The following is a 13,454-nucleotide window of genomic DNA, read 5'->3' as shown; positions in this document are numbered from 1 at the left end:
TTCAGTTTCATCTCACCAGCAAATATAATTACTTACTCTGAGCTGAAGATTTTTTTTTTTAAAGAAATGTTGCCTTAATCCATTAGAGATGCCTCTGCTTCCCACCAGGTCAGCCTTCCCATTCCACGGAGTCTTTCGTGCCTCTGTTCCTCTTGAAAATAAGGACACTGAGGAAATTTCAGTCTCTCCTTGAATTGCAGCTTCTGCTTGTGTGTGTGTGTGAGTGTGTGTGTGTGTGATTCCAACCAGGTCTTTCCCCACCTCCTTTCCCCTTCTTTCTTTCGCTCTCTCTTTCTTCCTTGAGGGCCAGGTACTGACGTTTCTCTGTCTCTTAGCAACTGCCTCCTCATCTCTGAGCAACAGGAGAGCGGAGGGGCTGCAGACCCCACTGAGCTGAGGCAGGGAGGCAATGGACAGGGCGGGGTGGAGTGCGAGGGGGGCGGTGAGCAGGAGGCAATGGATGCATTAAAAAAAAAATGCGCCCATGAGATCCTAGAGACAAGAGAGGGAGGACACGCATTCTGAGGTGGGGGAAGCAGAATCGGGCAGACAAGGGGGCGGCTGAAAAGCTGGGAGACAGACGTGGGCAGAAAAAGATCAGACAGGGACATGCCAGTGCATGCATGCACGCACAGAAGCACAGAAACGGGTGGGTGGGGAGGAACCAGGAATAAAGAGGAGATGCCAGGGAAGCAGTTTCCTCTTGCTAGCTCTCAAGAGGAATTTGTTGCATCTTCTCACAATAGAAGGGCTTGTGAAGAAATAGTCTTGCCTGGCACACACCTCTTATCTTTGCCTGGAGCAGATGTTTTGCCCCAACAGCTGCATTAGCCTTCTTCTTAACCTCCCCACCCCTCTGCCCACCAATGGGGTTAACTACTTCCTGACTCTGGTGCTCTGGATTACTTGTGGTTATTTTTTCACCACCACTCCCACCTTCTTACAGGGATCTGTTTTCTTCTTTCTCTGTAGGGGAGTTTGGCACTTCTTAGGGGGGGTTTCATGTATGTTTTATGGTTGCTGTCTTGCTGTCATCTGATGGGTAGACAGCTGGCGCAAACCTTCCAAAGGAGAGCTTGGTGTTCCTCCCATGGGTGGCTGTTAATTGGTTTTTTCTTTCAAGATCCCACTAGGTTGCAAAGGAACTTCCTGTGTGAAATGGCCTTCAGAAGGCAGATAGGATGCTAGCCAGTTGAATCTTAGAGAAGCACAGCAGTCAGTAAATGCCTTCTTTCAGATGCACCATTTTAAGCCTCACCAGGTGCCACCCAAAAGGAAATTTGCTAAATGTCATGGACAGAGTGTCCTTGCTGACTCTCTGAAACTTGTGACTTGAAAATTATAGTCAGGGCTCCAGTTTATCCTGGCTTTACCTTTACCCTGAAACTAGGGTTATAATTCTTTCTGCGCCACGGACCCTTCTGAGAGTCCAGTGAAATCTATAGACCTCTCCTCTGAGAAATGCCTTTAAATTCATAAAATATCGGTCATTTTACAAAGGAAATTATGCTCACGTACAGCTATCGAAATATTTAATTCAATATTTGAAATAATCAGACAATTAAATTTAAATAATAAACATGTACCTCAGTTATATTTGTGCTTCTTTATTCATCAGTAACAAGACCAGCTAAATCTCAAAGGTTAATGAAATTAAGGCTATACTTTTCCCCTCATTCCAGGTTATGGACCCCCTGACATCTAGCCATTGACCCCAAATTAAAAATTCTTGCCTTACAGGAGATTGAAAAATTCAGGATTTCTCATAAGTCTTCTGAACCTATAGGAAACATGAAACTGGACAGCTTACTGGACAGCAAACTTGTTTTCAGCTAATTTCCTTTGTTGAAGAAAGATTCAAGTTGCATGAGCAATGGTTGCCATGCCTAGGGTTATGTGAACATTTTTTTGGTTTTTAAATCTTATTTTGCACCAAAGTAGCCTATGTTCTATGGAGGAAAATAAAAATTCTGAATACACAGTGTAATGTATTCAGGAGATGGATTATCTTGTGCAGTGAAAGAGCAAAAAATGGAAATAGCAAGAATAATAATTAGGATATTGCCTACACCTTCAGGGCACACCCAGTTTTGGTTCTTAAGTCTTCTTTTATAGCAGGATCCTGAGGCAGGATCTAAGTCTGGGTATTTAGAATATCCTTATTATGGTGTTTGAGAGCTAGTCACAAACATATTTATGGCTTCAGGCTGGGAGACCATTAGTTCTAATCCTGCCTTGGGCACAAAGCCAGCTGGGTGACCTTGGGCCAGCCACTATATCTCAGCTCAGGATGATAGGCAATCCAAAAACCTGACTTAGAGTGCTTAGAGTTGGTTGTGTTAATTTTCTCCATTTGCAACTAATGAACAAACTTGTTTTTTTATTAATACATTTATTTGAAATCATAAGTTTTACCAGAATTCATATAAAATTGCAACAATCTATATGTTCAATACATCCCTTCCAATATTAAAAGCACTATCTGTCAACATCCGCTTTCTTATCTTCCTTGCAGCCATTGCAAACAATGCAACTGGCTTTGTTACATGTTCATCTACATTAGTCAGCAGGAAATAAGAAGTCTTTCTTCTTCTATGCTTGACTGATTCAGTTGGATCAACAAAAGCTTAATGAATGTAGATCTAGGTTCCTGATATAATTCACAGTGTAGTAAGTAATGGATCAGATCTTCCTTATGTGAATTATTACAAATGCATAAATGCAGTTGTTAACCCTTTATATGTTCCATTCATATAGGCTGTTGGCATTGTCTGAAAGTGAAGTTCTATGAAAGTGTGTCTCAGGGAATGGGTAATTGTAAATAGATGATATTGCTTGTCCATATTTAAAAGACTGATACCTCTTGGCCAACTTGCATACCTACTCTTTATCTTCATCCTGTTCAATTCTTTAAAGAATAAGTGGACCACCAATGGTAAAGGTAAAGGTTTCACTGTGCAATTATGCCTGACTCTAGGACACGGTGCTTATCTCTGTTTCTTGGCCAAGGAAGCCAGTGTTATCTGAAGACATTTTCCATGGTCATGTGGCCAGCATGGCATTGGATATACTCCAAAGGTGCATGGAATGCTATTACCTTCCCACCGAAGTTGTACCTATTAATCTATTTGCATTTGCATGCTTCCGAACTGCTAGATGAGCAGAAGTTGGGGCGGGTAATGGGAGCTCACCCTATTATGTGCCGCATGGATCTTGAACCCGGGCCACCAGCTTTTCAGTTGACAAGCTCAACAGCTTTAACCGCTGAACCATTGCACCCCTGGGGACCATCAATAGTGAATGATAATCTACATTGTTCATTAGCTTCTGATCTAATGAAAATTGTGAGAATGGTTTAAAGAAATATTCACCCATCCATTATTGATAAGTTGTTCATGGAGGCATTGCTTTGTCAAAAAAGTGTCGGGCATGAGGATTAGTCTTCTATAATATAAGATTAATGCTTTCTTTCTTTACATTAATTAATGGAAGGGCCACTTCTATTGCTGCTGGTACACATAAGAGTAAAGTTAAGATTGATCTCATGGATTTATTTTAGACCACCGCTAATTCTTTTAGTTTACTTAAACCCCATGTTGGGGCTTCATATGTCAACCATGAGATTGTTTTCCCATAGAAAATTGTGAGTCCAGGCTGTACTAGCCAGCCTTCTTTTGAGTAGAAGAATGAGCAAATGGCTCTGATTAATCTCATAGCCATTGCTCTTTGTGCTAAGTGCTCTTTGAGCTTGGTGGTTTTATTGCATTACCAAACTAGGTAACATTATCAGTGCATGATGCTATCTATATATGTTTTCCATGATAGTATTTCAATAAAATGGATATTCAAATACTTGAATGACTTTACTTGTTCTATCTCCTTATCATCTAAGGTCCATTGATATCTGTTTGGTCTCTTAGCAAATAGTAGTTGGTTTTGGAATAATCTGTCTGTAAGTATTATAAATTCTGTCAGAATCTTTCTTATTCCAGTTATTGTTGATTTCAGCAGCATATCATCTCTATATATTGGGACTTTCTACTTCTAATTGATGAAGCATAAAAAGAAGGATTAAGCTCTTCTTTAGTGCTGTTTATATAAAAGTTAAAGAGGAAGAGAACCAGTGTGAAGCCCTGGTAGGCACATTTTGTGATTTTTAAATTGCTTTGTTAAGGAGCCATTGTGATTTGTCTGTACTTGTATGTGTCTTCATATAGTTCATATATTAGGTAACCTATTTGAACATTAGGTAAAGGTAAAGGTTTCTCTCACACATATGTGCTAGTCGTTTCTGACTGTAGGGAGTGGTGCTCATCTCCGTTACAAAGCCGAAGAGCCAGCGCTGTCCGAAAACGTCTCCGTGGTCATGTGGCCAGCATGATTAAACACCGGGGGCACATGGAATGCTGTTATCTTCCCACCAAAGTGGTCCCTATTTTTCTACTTGCATTTTTACATGCTTTCGAACTGCTAGGTTGGCAGAAGCTGGGACAAGTAACGGGCGCTCACTCTGTTATGCGATACTAGGGATTCGAACCACCGAACTGCCAACCTTTCTGATCAACAAGCTCAGTGTCTTACCCACTGAATCACTACATACCTTGACCATTAGGTAATTTTATTTTAGATATAGGATATAATAATCTATCTAAACCCATAATTAAAATTTCTCCCATAATTTTCCTCTATTTATTTATCATAGGCAAAAATATATCCATAAATGCTGCATGAAGTCATTTTGAGGGACCATTAATAATTTGGTAATCAGATGTTCTAAACTGAAATATTGATCTATAGTATGATGTCCTTTTCTGAAGCCTGCCTGTCCTTCTGCTATTATCTGCCTATCTATCACTCCAATCAATAAATCTGTTTAAAAGATACCTTGTATATAACTTACACTCTGTGATAATAAGTCTTATGGGGTGAAAGTTAGTGAGGTTATGGAATCTCCCTTTTTAAATATTGAAATTGCTATGCTATTTTTCGAGTCTACAAGGATTTGTCCCCATGGCATTGATATAAGTAAACAAGGACATGAGCGTAGGAGCCCATCAATCATGGAATGTCTTTAAAAATTTCTGGCAGTAACATATCTTCTCCCTGGGCTTTGCCAGCTTCCTGTTGTGAAATTATTCTTTTAACTTCTGCAGCAGTGATTGGGGGTTATTTTAATTATGTTTTGAATATATCTGTACCCATTAACTGCTGACTTGATATTCTAATATCCTCAAATTTGTTTTTGAAATAAACTATCCAAAATTTAGATGAAATTTGTACTTCTTTTATTTATTTCTTATTACACTCTGGCTAGAATTTTGCATCAGTATTTTGTAAACATGACAGTCTTTGGTCCTGCCCTGGCTTTATAGTACTCTTGTTTTCTTCTCCTTATCAATGCTTGCATTTATTTCTCACTGCATCTATTCTGTCAAATGATGTATCCTTTATAATTTGTTTCACTTATCTAATCCGTTCCTTAATCTGTAGATAAGCCACGGGACTCTGATCACAGTCCTTTTTCCTTGCCATGATTTATACATCAATGGTCTAAGATTCCCAACCATATTCCCAGCCACTTCCTCATATTTGATATTTGCATTTTCAGGTTTTTAGAATAAGTGTGACCCTCTGCTATAGCATTGTTGGGCTATAGCACTGACCTTACAATTTTGGCCAAGGGGATGTCCACTTTAATTGTTTCTGATTATTTGAAGTAGCTTTTATATTGTGACTCTCTGCTGTTACATTATTTCCACATATCCACATTAAGTCTGAGTCAAGTGAACTCAAGAACTCTTTGGTCAACGTATAATATCAAAATACTGTGCTACTGGGATTATAGAGGGTGATATGAATATTTATTTCTTTTATTTGTTTGTCAAACATGTACAAGTATAAGTATGAACATAAACAAGAATAAAGGAAGTGAACACAGATAAATGGGGGCAGTGGACTTCCGGTTTGTCGGCTTCGCGAGCGGCAGGGATTTGCGAAGCTGCGCGATCCCTGCCGCGCTAGCCGTTTTTGGGGCTCCGACCCAGACGGGTACGAGCTAGGCTGCCCTGCAGGGGCAGCTGAAGGTAGGGGGGATCCAGAGAAGGGTTTGGGGGTTTTGCAGACCCCCTCCCCGGCCAGCAGAACCCCCTTTTCCCAGGACGGTGCAGCGGCGGTCCGTAATGGCCGCCACAAAGAAGCTGGCAGCCGGGTAAGAATGCGCAGGAGGAAGTGGAGAAAGTGCTTGAAAGGAGAAAGTTTTTCTTGGCTCCTAGGACTCTAAGACATATTTAACAAAATTCCTGAAAAGTATGACTTTCTGAATGATACCTTCGAGAAGAGGAAAAAAGCGGCAGTTTAATGGTGCTGAAAGGATAGCTTACCCTCTTTTTCTACGGAATAAAAAGTGAATATTAAGAAATCTATTTTTTTTTAAGTGAAAACTGGTTTTAAGCGATGAGTGGGAAAAGAGAGGACTAAAAGAAAATATTTGTATGCTAAGACTTTGTTGGAGGAGATGCCTTAAGGATTGAAAGACTAAAATATATTGCAATAAGATTTTAAGAAACAGATTTGGACTTTCTTTTTCTCTGATTGATACTACCCTAGGAGGAGAGAGTGGGAACTCTGTCTTGGTTTGGACTGACTGATAACTTTGGGATTGTCTTATTTTTCCTTTGGAATATTCTGACTGTTGTAAGAGAAAAGAAAAGAAAAGATTTATAATGGCTCCTTCTATTGAGGAACTGAGAAAAGATTATGAGCAAGCAAAAAAAAATGGTAAAGCTGGTTTGAAAGAAGCCTTCCTTTTTTAGAAATGGCGCTTATTAACTATCAACAAACATTGCAGCAGATGAAGACAGCAGAAGAAGAAGAAGGAGAGGAAACCATCTTTAATAAATCTCAGAACTCGACCAAGAGGGAAGGAAGAGGGAAGAGAAGAGAAATAAAGGACTTAAGATTTTAAAAAAACATTTAAGAAAAGGAAAAACAAGGTGCAAAATCAATATAAGGATGGTAAACAAAAGGGAAGAGGAATACGACAGAGAAGGGAAGCCAGTAAGGCAGAGGCTAGAAGAAGGGGGGTAGAAAGGTTTGTTGGGAGAAGAAAGAAAGGGAAAAGGTGGAGAAAAGCTACAAAGTTTTGAAATTAAATGGGAAAAAAGGAATTTTTTTTAGGGATAAAGGATAAGTATAATTTCTTCAAAGAGATTTTGCAAGGTACATAAGATGATATGGTAGTATTGTATTAGAAATAGAAAACTTAAATGGCTTAAGAGTTGATAAGAGATTAAAATGTTGAAATGTTAATAATGATTGGTTTTAAAATATAATATGAGGGGAGATTTAGAATATTGAGCTTTAATTAAAGAGTTTAATAAGATTATGGGATTGATGTTATTATAAAATTTTCATTATAGTATTTGTTTTTAATATTTAGATCTATTGTTTAACTATGTATTTAATTATTTTGGATGTATTATTCAGTTAGAATGTACCAAGCAAAATCGGATTGGGTATTCTAAAGATTAATTTGATTAATTTAGTCGGGAGATAGAAAGGCATCATACTCTGATTAGTGATTTCAGGAGAAATTTCTTTTTTTTTAATAAGGAATGAGACAAAGGTACAATAAAGAATGGACAAAAGATACAAATATAATGACTCAAATTAAGATGATTAATTAAGATAGAATTAAAAAGAGTGAAATATGGGGAGAAGTTAATATAGAAGATTTAGAATGGTAAATAAAATAAGTAATGATATGTAAGATGAGTATGAATACAGTTGAAGTCCATGAAGAAAGAAATACCTGGGTCCAAGTTACTTTCCAAAAAGATCTTTTTTTATGTTTTGTGTGTTGTATATATATGTTTTTTTTTGGGGGGGAGAATTAATGAAACCTTGCAGAAATATAGAATGAGAATAATGGTAACTAAGTCAGAAAGAAATAGATGAAATAATAATAATAAAATGGAATAAGAGTAAAGAGAAAGAAAGAGAAAATGGATAAGAGGTTTTTGTATGTTTATATGGAAATGGTTTAAAACAGAATTATAGTTTATCTGACTTGTTAAATTTATAATGGAAAAAGGTTTAAATATGTAATGGATAATGACGACTTGTGTGTTTTGAAAAAAATTAATAAAACTTGTTTAAAAAAAAAAAAAGATAAATGGGGGCAGTAAGACAGGGATGGTAGGCACGCTAGTGCGCTTATAATTTTCATTATAATATATAATGAAAAACAGTACTCCCCCTCTGTGGCTGATTGATATATTAGAATCTCCAGCTACCATTGTTATCCATATAAACTGGCCATTTATACATTAATTTAAGTAGTTCTAGTCCATACTTCTTCTGGATTTTTTCATGTGAAATAGGAACTAGAGGAAAACTAGCTTTCATTTCAGAAAAAGCCTTTACCCTTTTAGTTCCATATTATATGAATATATCAACTAATGTCTCTTTCAGATTATTCCAGTTTACTTGATGTCAGGTGATGTTCTCCTTTAAGATTTCAGCCTCAGCATTTGAATTTCACATATTCCATAATTTCAACGATTAATTTCTTTTATTTTTCAGATCAAAATGTACTGTGATTAGGCTCTTCAAGCCCCCTTTAACATGTCCTCTCTTTTGGTCTTTCTTGGCCTATTTATAAAAAATATCTCTAGCCAAGGAATGCTATCACATTATTTCCCATCAACCAAGCTTCTTGGAGAAAAGTAATATCTTGTAGAAAATAAAAAAAATCCCCATCTATGCATTTACTATTTGGTCTACTCTCCCTGCAAAGGGAATATGACAGACATACTGTATCTATTGGCCTCTAGTCCTTTCTTCCTTTAAAGTAACTGAATCTTCCTCTGGCTATTTCACTTGTTCCATCGAATTTTAAATTCTCTGAGCATCTTTGTAAACATAATAATTTGTAACCCTAGGGATATTTGGCGTAAACTTATATGTTGTGTCTTTGGCTTTCTTGAAAGGTTTCAGGTTCCATTCTAGTTCTAATTGCTTTCTCCTGTGCACTTCTGTAGTAATCTTATAAATTTCTGCACTATTCATCCTCATTGTCTTATCCAACTTGGCTGGAAATAGATATTATGATATTCTGGAAATCACTGGCTGTCAGCTGTTCCAGATTATGTCCCTTTATATACTTTCTTTCATGATCCTTAACAGTGTTTTCTGTATGTTGCTTTGCCATTTTCTTTTGATAATACACATATTATTAGAAGGTTTACTTCTGCATACTCCAGCTCCATCCTGTCAATTCATCAGGGTTCTTAGCTCAGTTATTGTCCTGAAGGTACTCCTTCCAAAAAGCAACTGGACTTTCTTGGGGGTGTTGTTTGAAACCATTTCACTTCTCATCCAGAAGCTTTTTCGATTTGAAACTAAAGAAGCTTCTTCGAAATGTTTTCAAACAACAACAAAAAACAAACCAAATCCCAAAGTCCAGTTGCCTTTTGGGAAAAGCATATTTGGGGCACCTAATAAACCTTGATAATTGAGAATCTCCAAAGACATTTAGCATTGCTTGATTGTTATGTTCAATATTCCCACTTGTGATATATATGAAACCTCTGTTATTTTTTTCCCCACTGTTAATTGGTTCAGATTGCTTGTTAGACCTACAATCTACATTTCCTCCAAAAGTTCAGCAGCAAGCATAGATCTGTTTTCTCCTACTTCTGTTCCCTCCCTGCCCAACAACTCCTGCACCACAATCTGTGAGGTAGGCTGGGTTAATGAAGAATGGCTCAAAGCTGAACCCATGGATGTGGAAGGGCTAGAACAGGGGTCCCCAAACTTGGCAACTTTAAGACTTGTGGACTTCAACCCCTAGAATTCTCCAGCCAGAGTTGCTAAGTTTGGAGACCTCTGGGCTAGAACCTGGGTCTACCCAGTCTTTGCCCCACATTTAGCCAGTATTTCTCAAAGGGAGACATAAAAGTGCAAGAAAGAAAGAAAAAGTAAAATATTTTATTTCCCCCCTTTTCCTCCTTGCACAAATGCTCAGTACAGTACTATACTCAAAAAAGTGCTTTAAGAATAATATTTATAAGAAAATCTAGTTTTTAAAAACAATATGATACTTGGACTAGAAACTTTTACAAGGATGCCTAAGGTTGGATTTACATATACATTATATCCCATTAGTATGATTACTGTCCCACTCATAAAAGATACAACACATATTCTCCAACTTATCTTCCTCTTCTTTGTCTTTCTAAAATCCATACCCTCCAGCTGTTTCTATGATGAACCTTTAGAGTGGCTGTAGCTTCTGTGTGCTGCTGGGTACAATATATTTCAAACGGCAGTATTATCAATTTATCTAGAGGACCCTGCTAAGGGAAAGTGTGCACTGTTAACTGGAGCAGCAAAAATCAAGCTGGGGAGGTTTTTCTAAATTGGCCTTAGGAAATTGTCTAGTTTTGAATCATGGATAAAATGGGTGGTAAAATCTACTAAGAGCCAGCAAGCATCAAGGGAGCATAGAAGCTCTAATCCAAAGTTATGGGGAAAGGAAAGTTCTGGTTATTTTTATTTTTATTTTAAAGAAAAGAGTACAATAAAATGTGCTGGGACAAAGGGATAATCCACATTTGCAGGCAGAATATTGATTTTAGAATTTCTGCAAACACAAGCAGCTGCCTTTCTTTTGTTATGAAAAAGATGACTGGTTTTCACCTTCTGAACAGAATGAAATTTGCTCTGTACTATTTGCCCGGAAGTTATTAAGCAGCAACCCCCATAATAGAAGACTACCTCCACTATAGTGCCTTATATAGTAGCTACTGCCTAAGTGCCCTTGAGAACATATAATATACTCTTACATTTTTGAGGATTCCAAGGATCCCTGTATTACTGGAACAATCACTATGCATTCCATATGGCTTTTAGAAATGCTCCTATTTTTCTCATTTAACATTATAGAAAGAAGCAATCTGAAAAGCGTAGTTTTGATGTTGCAATAATATGATTCTGATCTAATCAGATCCATTATAACTGAAGTCTAATACCATACCAAAGCTTGTTATTATGCTAGCATGGTTCACTTTTCCCCATTATATTCCTTACTTGTTTAGTTTTCTATTCCACTCTCCTTTCTCTAAGATGTGCCCGTTGCTCTCCTTCATGGACCAGCAGTTTTATGACAAGCCTGGAGAAACAGGTCTGCTGGCATCAGCTAAAAGCCTTGAAAGCTTCAAGGTCTTTAGTGCAGGGACTTGTGGGGCCAAGGAGAAACGAGATTAAAAAAAGAGCAAGAGCAATTATAGAAACATAATGATAGGGGATAAGAGAGTACAGAGCATGTGAGAGGTGGGATGAGATAAAGCAGCCTGAGAGCCAACTCATGCTTACACAAATAAGAGAAATCTGAGGAAATCATCTGGTCTATTTACCCTGTGGGATAGAAGTAGATGGTGAATCTGCTTTAAAAATATTACATTATTTTGCAAGAGAGAAATACAGCATGTTTATCTGTAACCCTTCCCCATCTATGGGTACAGGATCCCCGATGCTGTAAATGTGACCAACTCTTAAGGAAGATGTCATGGCTATAAATCACTCCTTGTCATTTTGTGACAGCGAAGCTACATTGTCCTTGAAACTTCCATTTTATTCAAAGAGTTAAATTAAAGTAATTACCCCTGAAATACTCAAAAGAGCCTTTGCGATGTTGATGGTGATGACTTGGGGGATTTCTGCAAACTTCAGTTCTTTCTTCTCTTTAGCCTTTCTGACACAGATCCTACTGTTTCTGATAACTGGCTGCTTTGTATCCTTTTTGAGCTATACATTTCTCCTACCTTCTCTACATGTTCCTGTCTCTTTTCCGTATTTTAGAAAGCTCTGTGTAGCCACCCTGTTCTCTTTCACTGTCTCCCATTTTCTCTCCTAGCAGGAACTGTCTCCATTGAGATATTAGTATCTTGTTTTGCAGGAATCTGCATTTTTTTTTTCTGGACCCTTTTCTCGTTCACAATTTCAAGCCATTGGATATGACTAACCTTCCTTTAAAATTCTCCAAATCAGCCCTTCTAAAGTTGACAGTGCAGATAAGACTTTCTTCAATTTCCCTTTTTCCTTGATATTATGAACTCAAGTATTGTGATCTGTTTCCTCCCCAAGGTTCCAAGTGCTTTACTTTCTCTTCAACCAACTAGCTTCTCCCTCTTAGTAACAATTTGGTCCAAGATTGTAGACTGCCCCATTCCCATTTCTACCTTATGACAATTGAAACTGTAAGAAAGATAGGTGAAAAAAAATGCTTAGATCCTGACTCTTGTCAGAATTAGATTTCCAGCAGATGTCAGACTCTTGGAAATTTCCTTTTGTTACTATTGTGTGGCTCTTTGAATGTTTGGTCATCTGACACAGAAAGAATTCATCCATACCCTCTGCTTGTCCAGGCACCTCCTCTGTTGTTTCTCTCTCCTTTTATTATTACCCAAACACAAACAAAGGACATTGGTCTGATTCAGGACTTTCTGTGCAGGTATAGTCTATTGGGGGCGGTATGTACACCCCTCTCCTTTGGTTGAATCTGTTCTTTCAGAGTAAATTGTAGCCTTCCAAAGCTACATTCCAAACATGTGTCATCTCACCAAGTTTCAATGATGCATGTGATGTCATATTTGTTCTTGTACAATAGGTTAGGATTCCAAGTTCTCTGTGTTTTCTACATTCCATGCATTAATGAAGAAATATCTGAGATTGTGCATGGTATCCCCAAGTGGTTTGTTGTTACAGTTGCATGCCAATCTTTCTTCCACCCTTGTGCTTATTGCTTTGTTTCCAGTCCTTGATATTGTATTTAATTCTGGGTTTTTGCCACTGTCCTCCCCCCCCCCCAGTTTAACATTTTCTTGATAAATGAGTAATGGAGCACCTGATGAACATGTTCATCTCAGTGTTTATCAGAAGTATTTTATCTTTTGCTAGGGTTCTTCATGCACATCAAGGAGCTGCAAACTCATCTTGACCGCTCTATTTAGTAACTTCTTCACCTTTAAGTGAACATTCTCATTCTCTCTTCTTATGCTATAATGCTCAACTGGAAGGATTGATGAAAATACTACTTGAGCTCCCCATTCTTTCACCTAGCCTCTGGAAATCTGTTCAAGGCCTGGCAGTTTTCATCTCTATATGAGTCAATAGGAAGAGATAGATATAGGTGGTTTTGGAGAATCTTGGCAGTCTGCCATCAGAAGAATATGAGCACCTGACATTTCCTGCATTGTATTATCAGCCTCCGTTCCTCTTAGAAGGGATGTTCTAAAATGGTGCAATTATTGTTAGAACAGGAGATCAGAATTGTCTCAACATCACCATATAAGCATCGATCCCTTTCCTTATTCATATATTTAGATTCCTATAGCTCCCACAATATGATGTATAATATATGTGATACATGAGGTATCATTTATGGTATGTGA

The 13,454-nt window shown here is 37.7% G+C and overlaps 1 protein-coding gene across 3 annotated transcripts in view; it reads right to left on the bottom strand.

Annotated features, from left to right (window-relative positions):
* LRRC55 (leucine rich repeat containing 55) overlaps window positions 1-11,191 on the bottom strand; it is a 28,357-nt gene extending 17,166 nt beyond the window's left edge. The window contains exon 1 of one of the 3 annotated variants that reach the window (XM_087950489.1): window positions 11,092-11,191. The gene's annotated coding sequence lies outside the window, so the exon portion shown is untranslated. Of the gene's footprint in view, window positions 1-36; window positions 2,941-11,091 lie in introns of those variants that run through there. The other 2 variants (XM_087950491.1, XM_026683801.2) reach the window with 2 other exon arrangements.
* Between the last annotated feature and the right edge of the window lie 2,263 nt (window positions 11,192-13,454).

This window comes from Notechis scutatus, chromosome 1 (genome assembly GCF_049901735.1).
Source record: "Notechis scutatus isolate UNSWTSFEM ecotype Mainland chromosome 1, rNotScu1.2, whole genome shotgun sequence".
Lineage (NCBI taxonomy): Eukaryota > Metazoa > Chordata > Lepidosauria > Squamata > Elapidae > Notechis > Notechis scutatus.
The sequence above is the reverse complement of the archived record's forward strand: the minus strand, read 5'-3'. Positions and strand labels throughout refer to the sequence as shown.